The sequence below is a fragment of the Amphiura filiformis genome, chromosome 13 (assembly GCF_039555335.1).
Source record: "Amphiura filiformis chromosome 13, Afil_fr2py, whole genome shotgun sequence".
NCBI classification, from domain to species: domain Eukaryota; kingdom Metazoa; phylum Echinodermata; class Ophiuroidea; order Amphilepidida; family Amphiuridae; genus Amphiura; species Amphiura filiformis.
The window spans coordinates 63,735,771-63,748,069 of record NC_092640.1 but is presented as its reverse complement, the minus strand read 5'-3'; positions in this window follow the sequence as shown (position 1 = coordinate 63,748,069).

Below are 12,299 nucleotides of genomic sequence, written 5' to 3'. Positions count from 1 at the left end.
ACCAATCAATGGAAATTTTGTACATCGCGCAGTCAAACGAAGTATAAACTGGCATTGCGAAGTTTATGGGGTTCTTATAAAGAATAAATGCGTACCAAATGTTAAAGGATAAAAGGAAAAAGATATCGCAAACGGCAAGATGTGCCATAAATGTCGACAAAGAAACGCGCGTTTCTGGTAAGATAAAATACGTGAGTAAAAACGTACCATTGCCGAAAAACCCAAAGACTGAAATGAAAGGTACAAGAACAGCTATGATAATCTTCACGATAGGGTTGTACAATGCTTTTGCAGCAGCTGCAGAATCCGTATAATTCAAAACATTATCAATGCTATAATCGCCATTGCAAATACCAGTTTCATTCCAGAAAGCATTCATGTTGAAGAATAAATGACTAAAATGAAAGTAATGTATTTCTCGAACCGGTACCTATGACGTGCAAGCAATTTTAGCTGTATAAATTGTTCTCTATTGTGTTACTGAATAAAACCCATTGAAGTCAAATTTGATGCAAACTGTTGTTGTTTTTCGATGTTTTGTCGTCGAGTAGAACAGGTTATCTAATACTTGGACGATGAGCTGCTACCAAAATGTATCTTGCAAGTTGTCTTGTAGATTAATCAAAATAAGCAGGTGCAGTTGGCGTTAGAGATTTTGACTTTTACACCAGTACCGTGTTGCTTTCTCACCAACTCCCTCGATCGTAATGCTGATTTTTTTAATTGCTTGTCTTTTAATATAGCAATTTGTAATATGCAATTATAGTTGTTAACCACCTAACTTCATTTCCTTCAGTTAAAACATACCAGCCAAATTCTCTACACTAATTGAGTGCATCAAAGTGAATAACCCATTGTATATATTATTATTGATCTTGTTGCCTTTGCACCACAACATATAAATAAAGTGACCTTGGAGAATTATATTGGAGGGTAAGGTTGTCAATTATAAGAATTTATCAATTATATTAATGGGAATTAATGGTTGTGAAGAGAGTCTGTCACTATTTCTATATCGTTCAATAGCTCATTTCAAAGCAAAATTTATTGCATTAGAAGAATTAATGAATTAGTGATACTGTCAAGTTAGCATCATTTAGGTGGCAGTGTGGTGCGTAGTGCTTGGGCGATTGTTTTTGAAAAAGTAGTACAGTAACCACAGTTTTGTTTATTTTAGGCTGAAATTAAAGGTACAAGGACAGGTATGATAATTCTCACGGTAGGGTTGTACATTGCCTTTGCAGCAGCTTAAGAATCCGTAAAATTTAAAACATCATTAATGCTATAATCGCCATTGCGAAAGTAATGTATTTCTTAGACAGGTGCCCTTAAAGTGCAAGCAAATGGTTCTCTATTGTGTTACTGAATAACTCCCCTCGGAGTCAAAGTTGATGCAAAATGATGTTAATTTGTTTTCGATGTTTTGTTGTCCAGTAGAACAAGTATCTATATACTAACTCCACGATGAGCTGCATCCAAGATGTGTCTTGTAAGTTCCCAGCAAACACAAAGACGTTTTAAAAACGTTTAAAATAAGTTTAGGGGTATAAACGTTTTGGGTTTTGGTTTAGGTAAAAACATCTTAATAACATCAAATGTCGGGTTATATAAAGGTCATGAAAACGTTTTTAAAACGTTTTGTATGAGAACACACTACAACAATATTTTAAAAATGTTTTCAAAATGATATTGTTAGCTATAATTTTGCAAACATTTTGTGCCCATTATGTTAAAATAGTTGCACCCAGCAAACACAGAAATGTTCTTACAATATTTTTCCAAAACGTTTTAATAACCTTTAAAACGTTGTGGCAAATATTTTGGGCAAACATTTTTGAAAAATATTTTTTCAACCCCAAATAACATTCTGTTTAGAATATTTGGTATCGAGTTTTCAAAAATGTTTTTGGAATGTTATTAAAATGTTTTATACCCTTTATATAATCCGACATTTAAACGTTTTCTGTAAAACATTTTGTGTTTACTGGGCAGTACATTATCAAAAAATGTTTTCAATGATATGAAACGTTTTATACCCTTAATATACCCTTTATATAACCCGACATTTAAACGTTTCCTGAAACCTTTTATAACCTTTTGCGAATGATGCCGAAAACGTTTTGTGTTTGCTGGGTTGTCTCGTTGATTTATTACAATCGGAAGTTGCAGTTGGCGTTAAAGATCTCGCCTGAAACTTTACATGTAGCGTAGCGTGTTGCTTTCTTCTCCAATCGCTTGATCGCTTGGTCATCTGACGTCGTTTACTTCAGTGAAAAGTTTTAATTTTTTTCAACACTCTCACCTTTGTTCCATCACCATTAAGGTACAGATACAGGTCATTTTTTGGTTTTGTAATAGCCCGCTAATGAAATGGATTAAATTGTGTTTGTACTCACTCAGGTAACATTGTGTGTGAATTTTACATTCGAACTAAGTGCTATTCTTTTTTATGGTCCTTTTAGTGTCTAAAATGACCCAAAATGAGAGTTTTCAATATTGCCGTCCATTTCTAATCGTCACCCCCAGAGAAAATATAAAAAGGCCCATAAAAATTGAATAGCACTTAGGTCGGATGTAAAATTCACACAAAATGCTTTTTGAGCGATCACAAAGATAATTAAATACTTTTTTAATTGGGGGTGGGGGGTGTGGATTTTAAATATATTTTATTGCTTGTACAGTGACATATTATAGGTCCTTTCACAATAAAATGTCCATCTGAAACAAAAGTGCTCTACACGAATTGCTAATTGAATGCATTTAAAGGGAAACAGCCATCAATTATGTTATTGACCGTGTTGCTTTTGGACTACATCTTCATCGTTTAATTATACATTGGATGACAGCAATAGTGGAAGGTTAGGTCAATTTAAATGAATTACTTACATCAATTATACAGTTGTGTAAGTTCATACGTGCAGGTAGTAAAGAAGAAGTAGAAAGATTAAAACTTTCAACTGCAGTCACCATTTTTCCTTCCCTTGGCGATTGCAGTTGAAAGTTTTAATCTTTCTACTTCTTACATCAATTATATTAATGGGTTGATATCGAGGTAAACACGACTGTGTGTGTTATAAAATGTAACAAATACACCGATAGCCAGAATGTAGTCAAGTGACTCTCCAAGTGAAGTAAACTATCATTGACTCTCAAAAGGAGTCGCCTGATTGCCACAAAAGAGTCAGTTGACTCTGCACTTGAGTGAATTGACTTTATCTGTGGAGTCGTGCACGACGTGGTAGTTATTAGACCCCGACTTTCAAAAGGAGTCGGACCTGACTTATACTACAAAGTAAATTGACTCTACCTGTGGAGTCAATTGACTCTACATTCAGAGTCATCATCGACGCGGTACACGTGTGTTCCTGAGGTACCGGCCATTTTGCATTATGCTGCTGCTGTTGAGCATGCTGGTCATTCGCACAGTGTATCGTGTATTGGTGTTTCGATAGTGTAATGTGGATTTCCATGCTCTAGGCTTACTTGGTCTTGAGCTGGATTCCATAGGAGAATTTTAACCTGACGGTGAGGTAAAGCTAATAGTAAAGTTTCCTACCTGGCGTCGGACTGAAGAAGTGACCCTGTAATGGAGCCGGGGTGACTATATAAATGGAGTCTGTGTTACTCTACGAGCAGCGTCCAGCCACAGCGCTCCATATTGCGAGTAAAATGACTCCTATGTAGAGTCATCAACGGTGACTCTTCAGCGGACTCAACAAATTATGACTCTTCGAGGGTGTCATATATGACTCCCAATATGGAGTAATTTTAGACATAGTCACAGAGTGGCTGGACTCTGCTTTTAGAGTCACAGTGACTCCAGTTTGGCTTTCAGTGTAGTCATAGGGAGACTCTTTGCTCTGTAGTTCATTCCAAAGCAAACATTATGGCATTAAAATGATTTTAATTTTGCTTATTTTACCCTTTCAACCCAGGCTATACAACAATGACCTGATCATATCATATGATTTTTTTAAAATATGATTACCCAGCAAACACAAAAACGTTTTAAAAACGTTTTAAATAAGTTATTTTTGGCTTTTGGTTTTAGGTAAAACGTTTTAATAACATTAAAATGTCGGGTTATATAAAGGTCATGATAACGTTTTAAAACGTTTTGTATGAAAACACACTACAACAATATTTTTAAATGTTTTCAAAAATGTTATTGTAAACTATTTTTGCAAACATTTTGCCAAATATTTTGTCAATACTTAAATAACATTATGTTAAAATATTTGAACCCAGCAAACACAGAAATGTTCTTAAAATGAACATTTAAATGTCGGGTTATATAAAGGTCATGAAAACGTTTTTAAAACGTTATTGTAAATATTTTGGGCAAACATTTTTCGCAAAATATTTTATCAACCCCAAAATAACATTCTGTTTAGAATGTTTTATATCATGTTTTTTTAAGGTTATGAAACCGTTTTATACTCTTAATATACCCTTTATATAACCCGACATTTGAACGTTTTCTGACAACCTTTTATAACCTTTTTGCGAATGATGTCGAAAACGTTTTGTGTTTGCTGGGTAAGTATCATTTTGGTACATTTGTCAAAGAACTAGGAAACATAGTATTTTGGTATTGAAGTGGATATAGTATTGTTTAAGTGTTTTAGTGTGCTTTTGCGTATTTCATCATTATATTGACATAGCGTTCATGTGCTGTATTCGTATTATACGGGTTTTGGACGTCGACTTTTTGACATGGTGCACTGCGTATTTTGGTCTCTCCCCAACTACCAATGGAGAGGCGTCGTATGCATGGGGAACAAGGGGTATAATGCATGGTGGACAAGGGGACTTGCCCCTCCCTCCCCCAACTTTCTGCAAAATGACACATTTTTGTTCTTTGCAGTTACTTTTTGACTATAAGAGAGATTCTTCCTCATTCACATTTCAAGACGGATTGACTCTATGAACGAATTTGAAGAAGCTGTGTCCATTGTACCCTTGTATATTGTACATTCATGAAAGCGTTTACTTTCCTGCTTTATTGAGTTCTCAAAGTAATAAAAACGACAACTATAGCGTGTTTATTTTTCCTAGCTTTTAATAAACGGCAATGTATCCGTCTCAAAGTTAGTGGTTTACATAAAAATCAAATAAAGCAGGAACATAAACATCAAAATTGATTTTCCTTTGAATAAAATCTATTTCAATGTTTGACCTTCCCAAGGTTGATTGGTGAAATTGCCTCATAGATTTAATTGGGTGTTTTACGAACAGAAAGTAATTTTTTAAATGTAACTACTGCTCATGATAATAACAAATACACCATCTTCAGTAATGAAGTCAATAATAGTATCGAACATGTGTAATGAAGTCAATAATAGTATCGAAAAAGATAACAGACCGCGTACAAGCAGTCAAAGTCTCAGCATCACCTGATAATGAGGGCCGATTGTTCCATGAAATGCGACAGGCAAAACTGCAACGCACTTTACCGCATACTTGACGCATAATCGCGATGGCACGCACAGCTCTAGTGTGTATACGCGAAGGTACGCAACACTGGCGTAATTGTTAGACACGGCACGATCGAACAATGGGCCCTCATGAATATGCGATAATTCACAGCATACAATGCACTGGGACTTTGACTGTTGATACATGGTTTGTAGCAGTCTGTGACAACGGTAAATCGAACAATCCCCCTCATGAATATGCGAGAATTCGCAGCATACATACAATGCACGGGGACTTTGACTGGTGATACACGGTCTGTAGTAGTCTGATCAGTCATTGTGTGAATGAGACATGTAGCATACATGTAGGGGTGCGTAGGGGTGTGTGCACAGGCTGTTTCAATGACATGTGTGTAGCATTCATGTACATTTTGTGTAGCCAGGGCTGGATTTACCTGTTTCAGGGCCCAGGACCAGGCTAAAATAAAATTAAGGGCACTTGCTATAGCTTGCTATCTGGATCCATGCGTTACTCCCCACCCAACCCCATCCATGATGTAACCTATTTGTTTAGATTATGATCAGAGGACTCACAGTGGGATTTCCTGCATTTGTGTAGCCATATACTGTATGGTACCCATGGGTACGGGTACGTGTCCCGGACCATGAATGCGGGTACGGGTCCCATGCCATGAGTATGGGTCCGGGTCCCAGGCCATGAGTACGGGTACGGGTACGGGTCCCAGTCCATGAGTCCGAAGACAAAATAGGGCATGAGTACGAGTACGGGTCCAAAGCCATGGGTACAGGTACGGGTGTGGAAATTGGGACTCGAGTACGGGTACGAGCACTATAAGTCTGGTAATCAGCAATGATGGACAATAGACTTTTCCACCATGCCAAGTTTGAAGCATGTAAAAAAAGGTGGATCCTTTAGCCAGATCGACAGGCAATCATACGTGTACATTGTACACACATACATATAATTTATATTTTAAGTTATTATAAAGATGCTGAGAGATAGTAAGCCCACTTTGTAAAATATGAATCACAATACACTGAGATGTGTGGAAGAAAACGTGCAGGTATTATTACAAATATTAAGGTATAATTTATATTTTCGAGTCATTTTTAAAAAGTCGATTCAGCCACAGTGACTCGAGTCACAAGCCTCGAGTCATCGAGTCAAGTCATTAAATTTCGAGTCGAGTCGAGTCATCGATTCATCAACCCTCGAGTCGAGTCGAGTCGTCGAGTCACCTTGCCTCGAGTCGAGTCATCGAGTCACCAAAACTCGAGTCGAGTCGAGTCGAGTCACTACAAGTCTGGTAGCTCCGCCTTCCTATCCATAAGCTGTTATGGCAGCGCGGAGGTGGTCACGTGCGTATTTATAAATACATATTTATAAATATAGTCGAAGCATAGTGCAGAATAACCATCATTACATCAAACGTGATATCCAAATACTCTGTTGATACCTACACTATACATGTATATAATACTGGTATACATTTATATCGACTCCTCAGTGAAAGATATGGGTAAGTGCACTAACTGCCCTGTGAATATTTGACAATTAACAGACAGTAAATTGTGGTATTTTGGTTCGCTTCAATTCCAAATATTAGTGACTAGTACATGGTGTTACGTAACCCAGTGCAAAATTTGCTACATTAGTGGAACCAATGCTTTTTAGCTTCTAAATACCCCTACGAACAAAACCTGAGTTGGTTCCATTTTTTTTTTTTTTTTCTTCGGCGGCCATTTTGAAATTCAAAATGGCCACTATATTTAGCCTTTTTTAAGCCATATTTGTCCCGAAAGTGCACAAAGTCATATTTTTCTTACTTATTATTTATACTTTTGATTGTCAAATCCACTAAGAACATAATTAGGATCATTTTCTAGAATCCAAGATGGCTGCCAAATCCAAAATGGCCGCCAATTTGTCTAAAATGGTCTGCCAGCTATAAGGACATTGATTTCTTTCCTTTTTTGCTGATTTATTCACTACTTATGTTTCTGAGAATCAACTGAGAAATAAAAACTTAATTTGGTCCATTTTCTCAAATCCAAGATGGCCTCTAAATCCAAAATGGCCGCCTTTTATTAAAATATGGCATACCGCTTTAGGCAATTACTATCATTGAGAGTAAAATACATGTATCTCATTTCTGTCAGATATGGATAAGAAAATGATTCTAAACATCTTAAATAGTGCAACAACATTGTTTAAGGAGAATATAGGTGTATTTCACCTTTCAAAATGGCCTCCAAAGTATCTTGAAATTGGCTAAGATTTTCAGCTAATTTGTCAGCATTTATGCAATGAAATACAGAAAATCGCGTTTTAAAAGTTGACATTTCAATATTGTAATTCAACTTTAGACGTTTATGATAGAGCTGACTTTAGAGGCATTTTAATGCCTAGTTGTCATCATCTATGTTATCAGTATTTTCAAGTTCCTCAGCATAGCTGTATTGGTACACTCTTCATCTGCTCCACAAGCACATGCTTCTGTACAAGTCAGATTGTGTCGTCTGCAGGAACATCTTCTGGAGCATTTGCTTATTCCACATCCGCACCTAACAAGCTCGACAACAGACTCGGGAGCTATTGCAATGTCTGACAGGATAGGTACTGGAATGTTATCTGCATCACTCGACCATCCTAGCTTGAACGGGTCTAGAATATTTGGATTTACCACAAGGTCTTGACTCCAAATATATGCTTGCATATGCGCCCGCAGAATGTGTTGATGCCACGCACCAGAAGTTGGAGGGATTTTATCAATCCCCCCTGGTTGGCTCTTGAAGCGTTTTCATCTCAGTTTTTCAACTGTGTTGGCCTGTAGGTCATTTTTTGTGCCCATGAGCCTGCACAAAAACCTCTCACAGCCTGAAACAACACTTTGAGATGGCATTTCTGCTTCACCAAGTTGACTCAGTGCTGTGAGTTCTTCAGGTGTTACCACTGATATGTCCACATGTGTCGCATCCTGCTTTTGATGTCCCGAGACAGATATGTATTGGTTTCAGCAAGATTTTCCTTCTGTTGTCACCTGTTCCCATAAGCATGATTGTATGAAGACCAAGAACCGTTAGTCTTCGAAGAGCAAGGACCATAACACCTGTATCTTGGGTCATGATATGGACATTCTGTCCAGCTTCAGAGATCTCTGCTGCATGTAGCATGATTAGAGTGTCTGCTTCCTCTTGTGTACTAAAACCTGTCGATGGCTGAACATGATTCATGTTGCTTCTCACATGCAGACGTGTTACAGTGACTACTGGAATCTTCAGCTTCAAAACTTTGTTTGCCAGGTAGATTGCGAGGGTGTCCTTAGTTTCATTGTTAGCCAAAAATAGCTTTGAGTCATGGATGGGGGTTGTGTCAGCAACAATGTAGGCTCTCGCTGATGATTGGACTCCTAACTCCTATATCTTTGATTGAGTTTTCTCTTCAATAATTATCAAAGATGACATGGCCACCTTCATAGTCACTGTAACACATCTGTATGTGAAAAGCAACATGAATGATGTTCAGACATCGACAGGTGTTAGTAGTTAGTACACAAGAGGAAAGCAGATACTCTCTGAAGCTGGAAAGAATGTCCATATCATGACCCAAGATACATACATACAACGGCTTTTTTATAGCGCAATTTCAAAGAAATGATCATTGCACTTTACAAAAAAACTTACGCTACTACTAAAGACTACAAGAAAAGCGAAAACAAAAAACATGCAAAAGAAACAACATCAGCAATGGTTAAAAAGATGGGTTTTCAGGCTACATTTGAAAGTAGTAACTGTGGGAGACGACCTAATGGATGACGGAAGATTGTTCCAGATTCTGTTCCAGATTCTAGATACAGATGTTATGGTCCTTGCTCTTCGAAGACACACGGTTCATGGTCTTCAGACAACCATGCTTATGGGGACAGGTGCCAACAGAAGGAAAATCTTGCTGAAACCAATACATATCCGTCTTAGGACATCAAAGTGTTGTTTCAGGCTGTGAGAGGTTTTTGTGCAGGCTCATGGGCACAAAAAATGACCTTCAGGCTAACACAGATGAAAAATTGAGATGGAAACAATTTAAGAGCCAACCAGGGGGGATTGATAAAATCCCTCCAACTTCTGGTGTGTGGCATCAACACATTCTGCGGGCGCATATGCAAGCATAATGTTTGTAGTCAATCCCTTGTGGTAAATCCAAATATTCCAGACCCGTTCGAGCTAGGATGGTCGAGTGATGCAGATAACATTCCAGCAGTGGCGTAGCCGGCACTTTTTCAGAGGGGGGGGCAAAGGGGAAGACAAATTTTAAGGGGGCACCTTTTGGCGACAAAATCAGTTAAATGTTAGAAATGCGCGGGAAGCGCGCGAAAAATGCTGCCATATTGAAGCTAAATTGGTGAAATATGGTACAGAAAGTGAATAAATTCGCAAAATGGCAAAATGTAATGTAAATTTGGTCAGAAACACAAAAAAGTCTTAAATGTCGGGGTGGTCACCATCCCACAGGGGGGGGCAAGAGGGGGCAAGACTTTTCACAGGGGGGAAGCTGCCCCCTTGCCCCCCCTTGGCTACGCCACTGCATTCCAGTACCTATCCTGTCAGACATTGCAACAGCTCCTGAGTCTGTTGTCGAGCTTGTTAGGTGCGGATATGGAATAAGCAAATGCTCCAGACGATGTTCCTGCAGACGACACAATCTGACTTGTACAGTAGCATGTGCTTGTGGAGCAGATGAAGAGTGTACCAATACAGCTGTGCTGAGGAACTTGAAAATACTGATAACATGGATGATGACAACTAGGCATTTAAATGCCTCAAGGTCAGCTCTATCATAAATGTCTTAAGTTGAATTACAATAATAAAATTTCAACATTTAAAAACATGATTTTCTGCATTTCATTGCATAAATGGTGCCATATTAATCTTAGCCAATTTCAACACATTTTGGCGGCCATTTTGAAATGTGAAATGCACCTATATTCTCCTTAAACAATGTTGTTGCACTACTTTAAGATGTTTACAATCATTTTCTTATCCATATCTAACAGAAATGAGATACGTGTATTTTACTCTCAATGATAATAATTGCCTAAAGCGGTATACTATATTTTAATAAACGGCGGCCATTTTGGATTTAGAGGCCATCTTGGATTGGAGACAATGGACCAAATAAAGTTTTTAGTTCTCAGTGGATTCTCAGAAACATTAGTAGTGAAAATAATCAGCAAAAAAGGAAAGAAATCAATGTCCTTATAGCTGGCAGAACATTTTAGACAAATTGGCGGCCATTTTGGATTTGGCAGCCATCTTGGATTCTAGAAAATGATCTTAATTATGTTCTTAGTGGGTTTTGACAATCAAAAGTATAAATATTCATTAAAAAAATATGACTTTGTGCACTTTCGGGACAAATATGGCTTAAAAAAGGCTAAATATAGTGGCCATTTTGAATTTCAAAATGGCCGCCAAAGACACATTCGAAAAAAATGGAACCAACTCAGGTCTTGTTACCTAGGGTATAAGGGTGCAAAAAAACCTTGGTTCCACTAATGTAGCAAATTTTGCACTGACTTATGATAATTCTACGTAACACCATGTACTAGACGTTCAAATATATGTCCCCATTTCACCCAGGTATAATGGCATGTCTCTTATTTTACCAAAGATTACTCCTCTGTTTCCTAATGCCCAATGCGCGATTATACTTTGCAGTGTTATTTATGCCAATGCTGTTCACCTGTTTTTAATTAGAAAAAAATTCATAATTAGAAATAGGCATCAGAATCCAAAAAATTTACAAACAGCGTGTAGCCCATTTTCTTGTGCAACTTATATGCTAATTCTACTTTCTATCTATCTATCTATCTATCTATCTATCTATCTATCTATCTATCTATCTATCTATCTATCCGAGAAAGAGTCTACAATTCTTTTCCATGAATCTCTATCAGCCATCAGATTTGGGAGGTCATTAATTTCTTGATTGACGTCCCTTGCCACACAGTCAATGTAGTTGAATGGTCTTCTTCCTCTACATGTTCGTGGAAGCCTCATACAGATGACATCTGAAATTATTTGGTCTTTTGCACGGTAGCAGTGGCCTGCAAATCTGGCTCGCCGTTGAGCAACGATGGAGGACACCTGTGGAACACCATCTCTGCTTTGGTTTTATGTTCACGCCAGGATATATTTCGAACCCTCCTCAACAGCCGGGTGTAGGCACCATCAAGACGGTCCTGAAGATCTTTCTTCATTGTCCAGGTCTCACTTCCATATAAGAGGATACTCTCTATGCAGGCTCTACTTTACTGACTGCGAAGAAATGAGCGGTTATATAACGCATGCGTCAGAAAGATTATTCAAGTACAATCACGCGCGCCGTTACATAGCGTGTATGTATGAACTGTTGTTCATCTTTAGTGAAAGCATGAATAACATAACACTGTATTTACATATATAAACTGACCCATCTACTCAATCCATAAAGCAACTCATGGGTAAATTGAGCGGAAGGAAGTCGTTCGTTGTCAACAAATTAGGGGTCATTAATTAGTTTGCTTAGTTAATTATTTGTATTGGCATTTAATGTAATATTCCTAATGAATTCATTGTAACTCCATCATAATTATAAGGCATTCTACTACCCCACGACCCATTATTCAAAATCGCGCACTGTGATTTGTTGAAAGCGTCACGTGAAAGACCATTAATTAGCAATAAAGTGGCCAGGGCAATGAACTTTATGTTCTTCTCGCATCACAGCGCACAGAATAGCGCGATGCAGTATATTAGCGTCGTTACGCATTCTACGCAAAGCATTACGCGTGGTACGCGTTCATCAATACGCGCAGGCGCTCC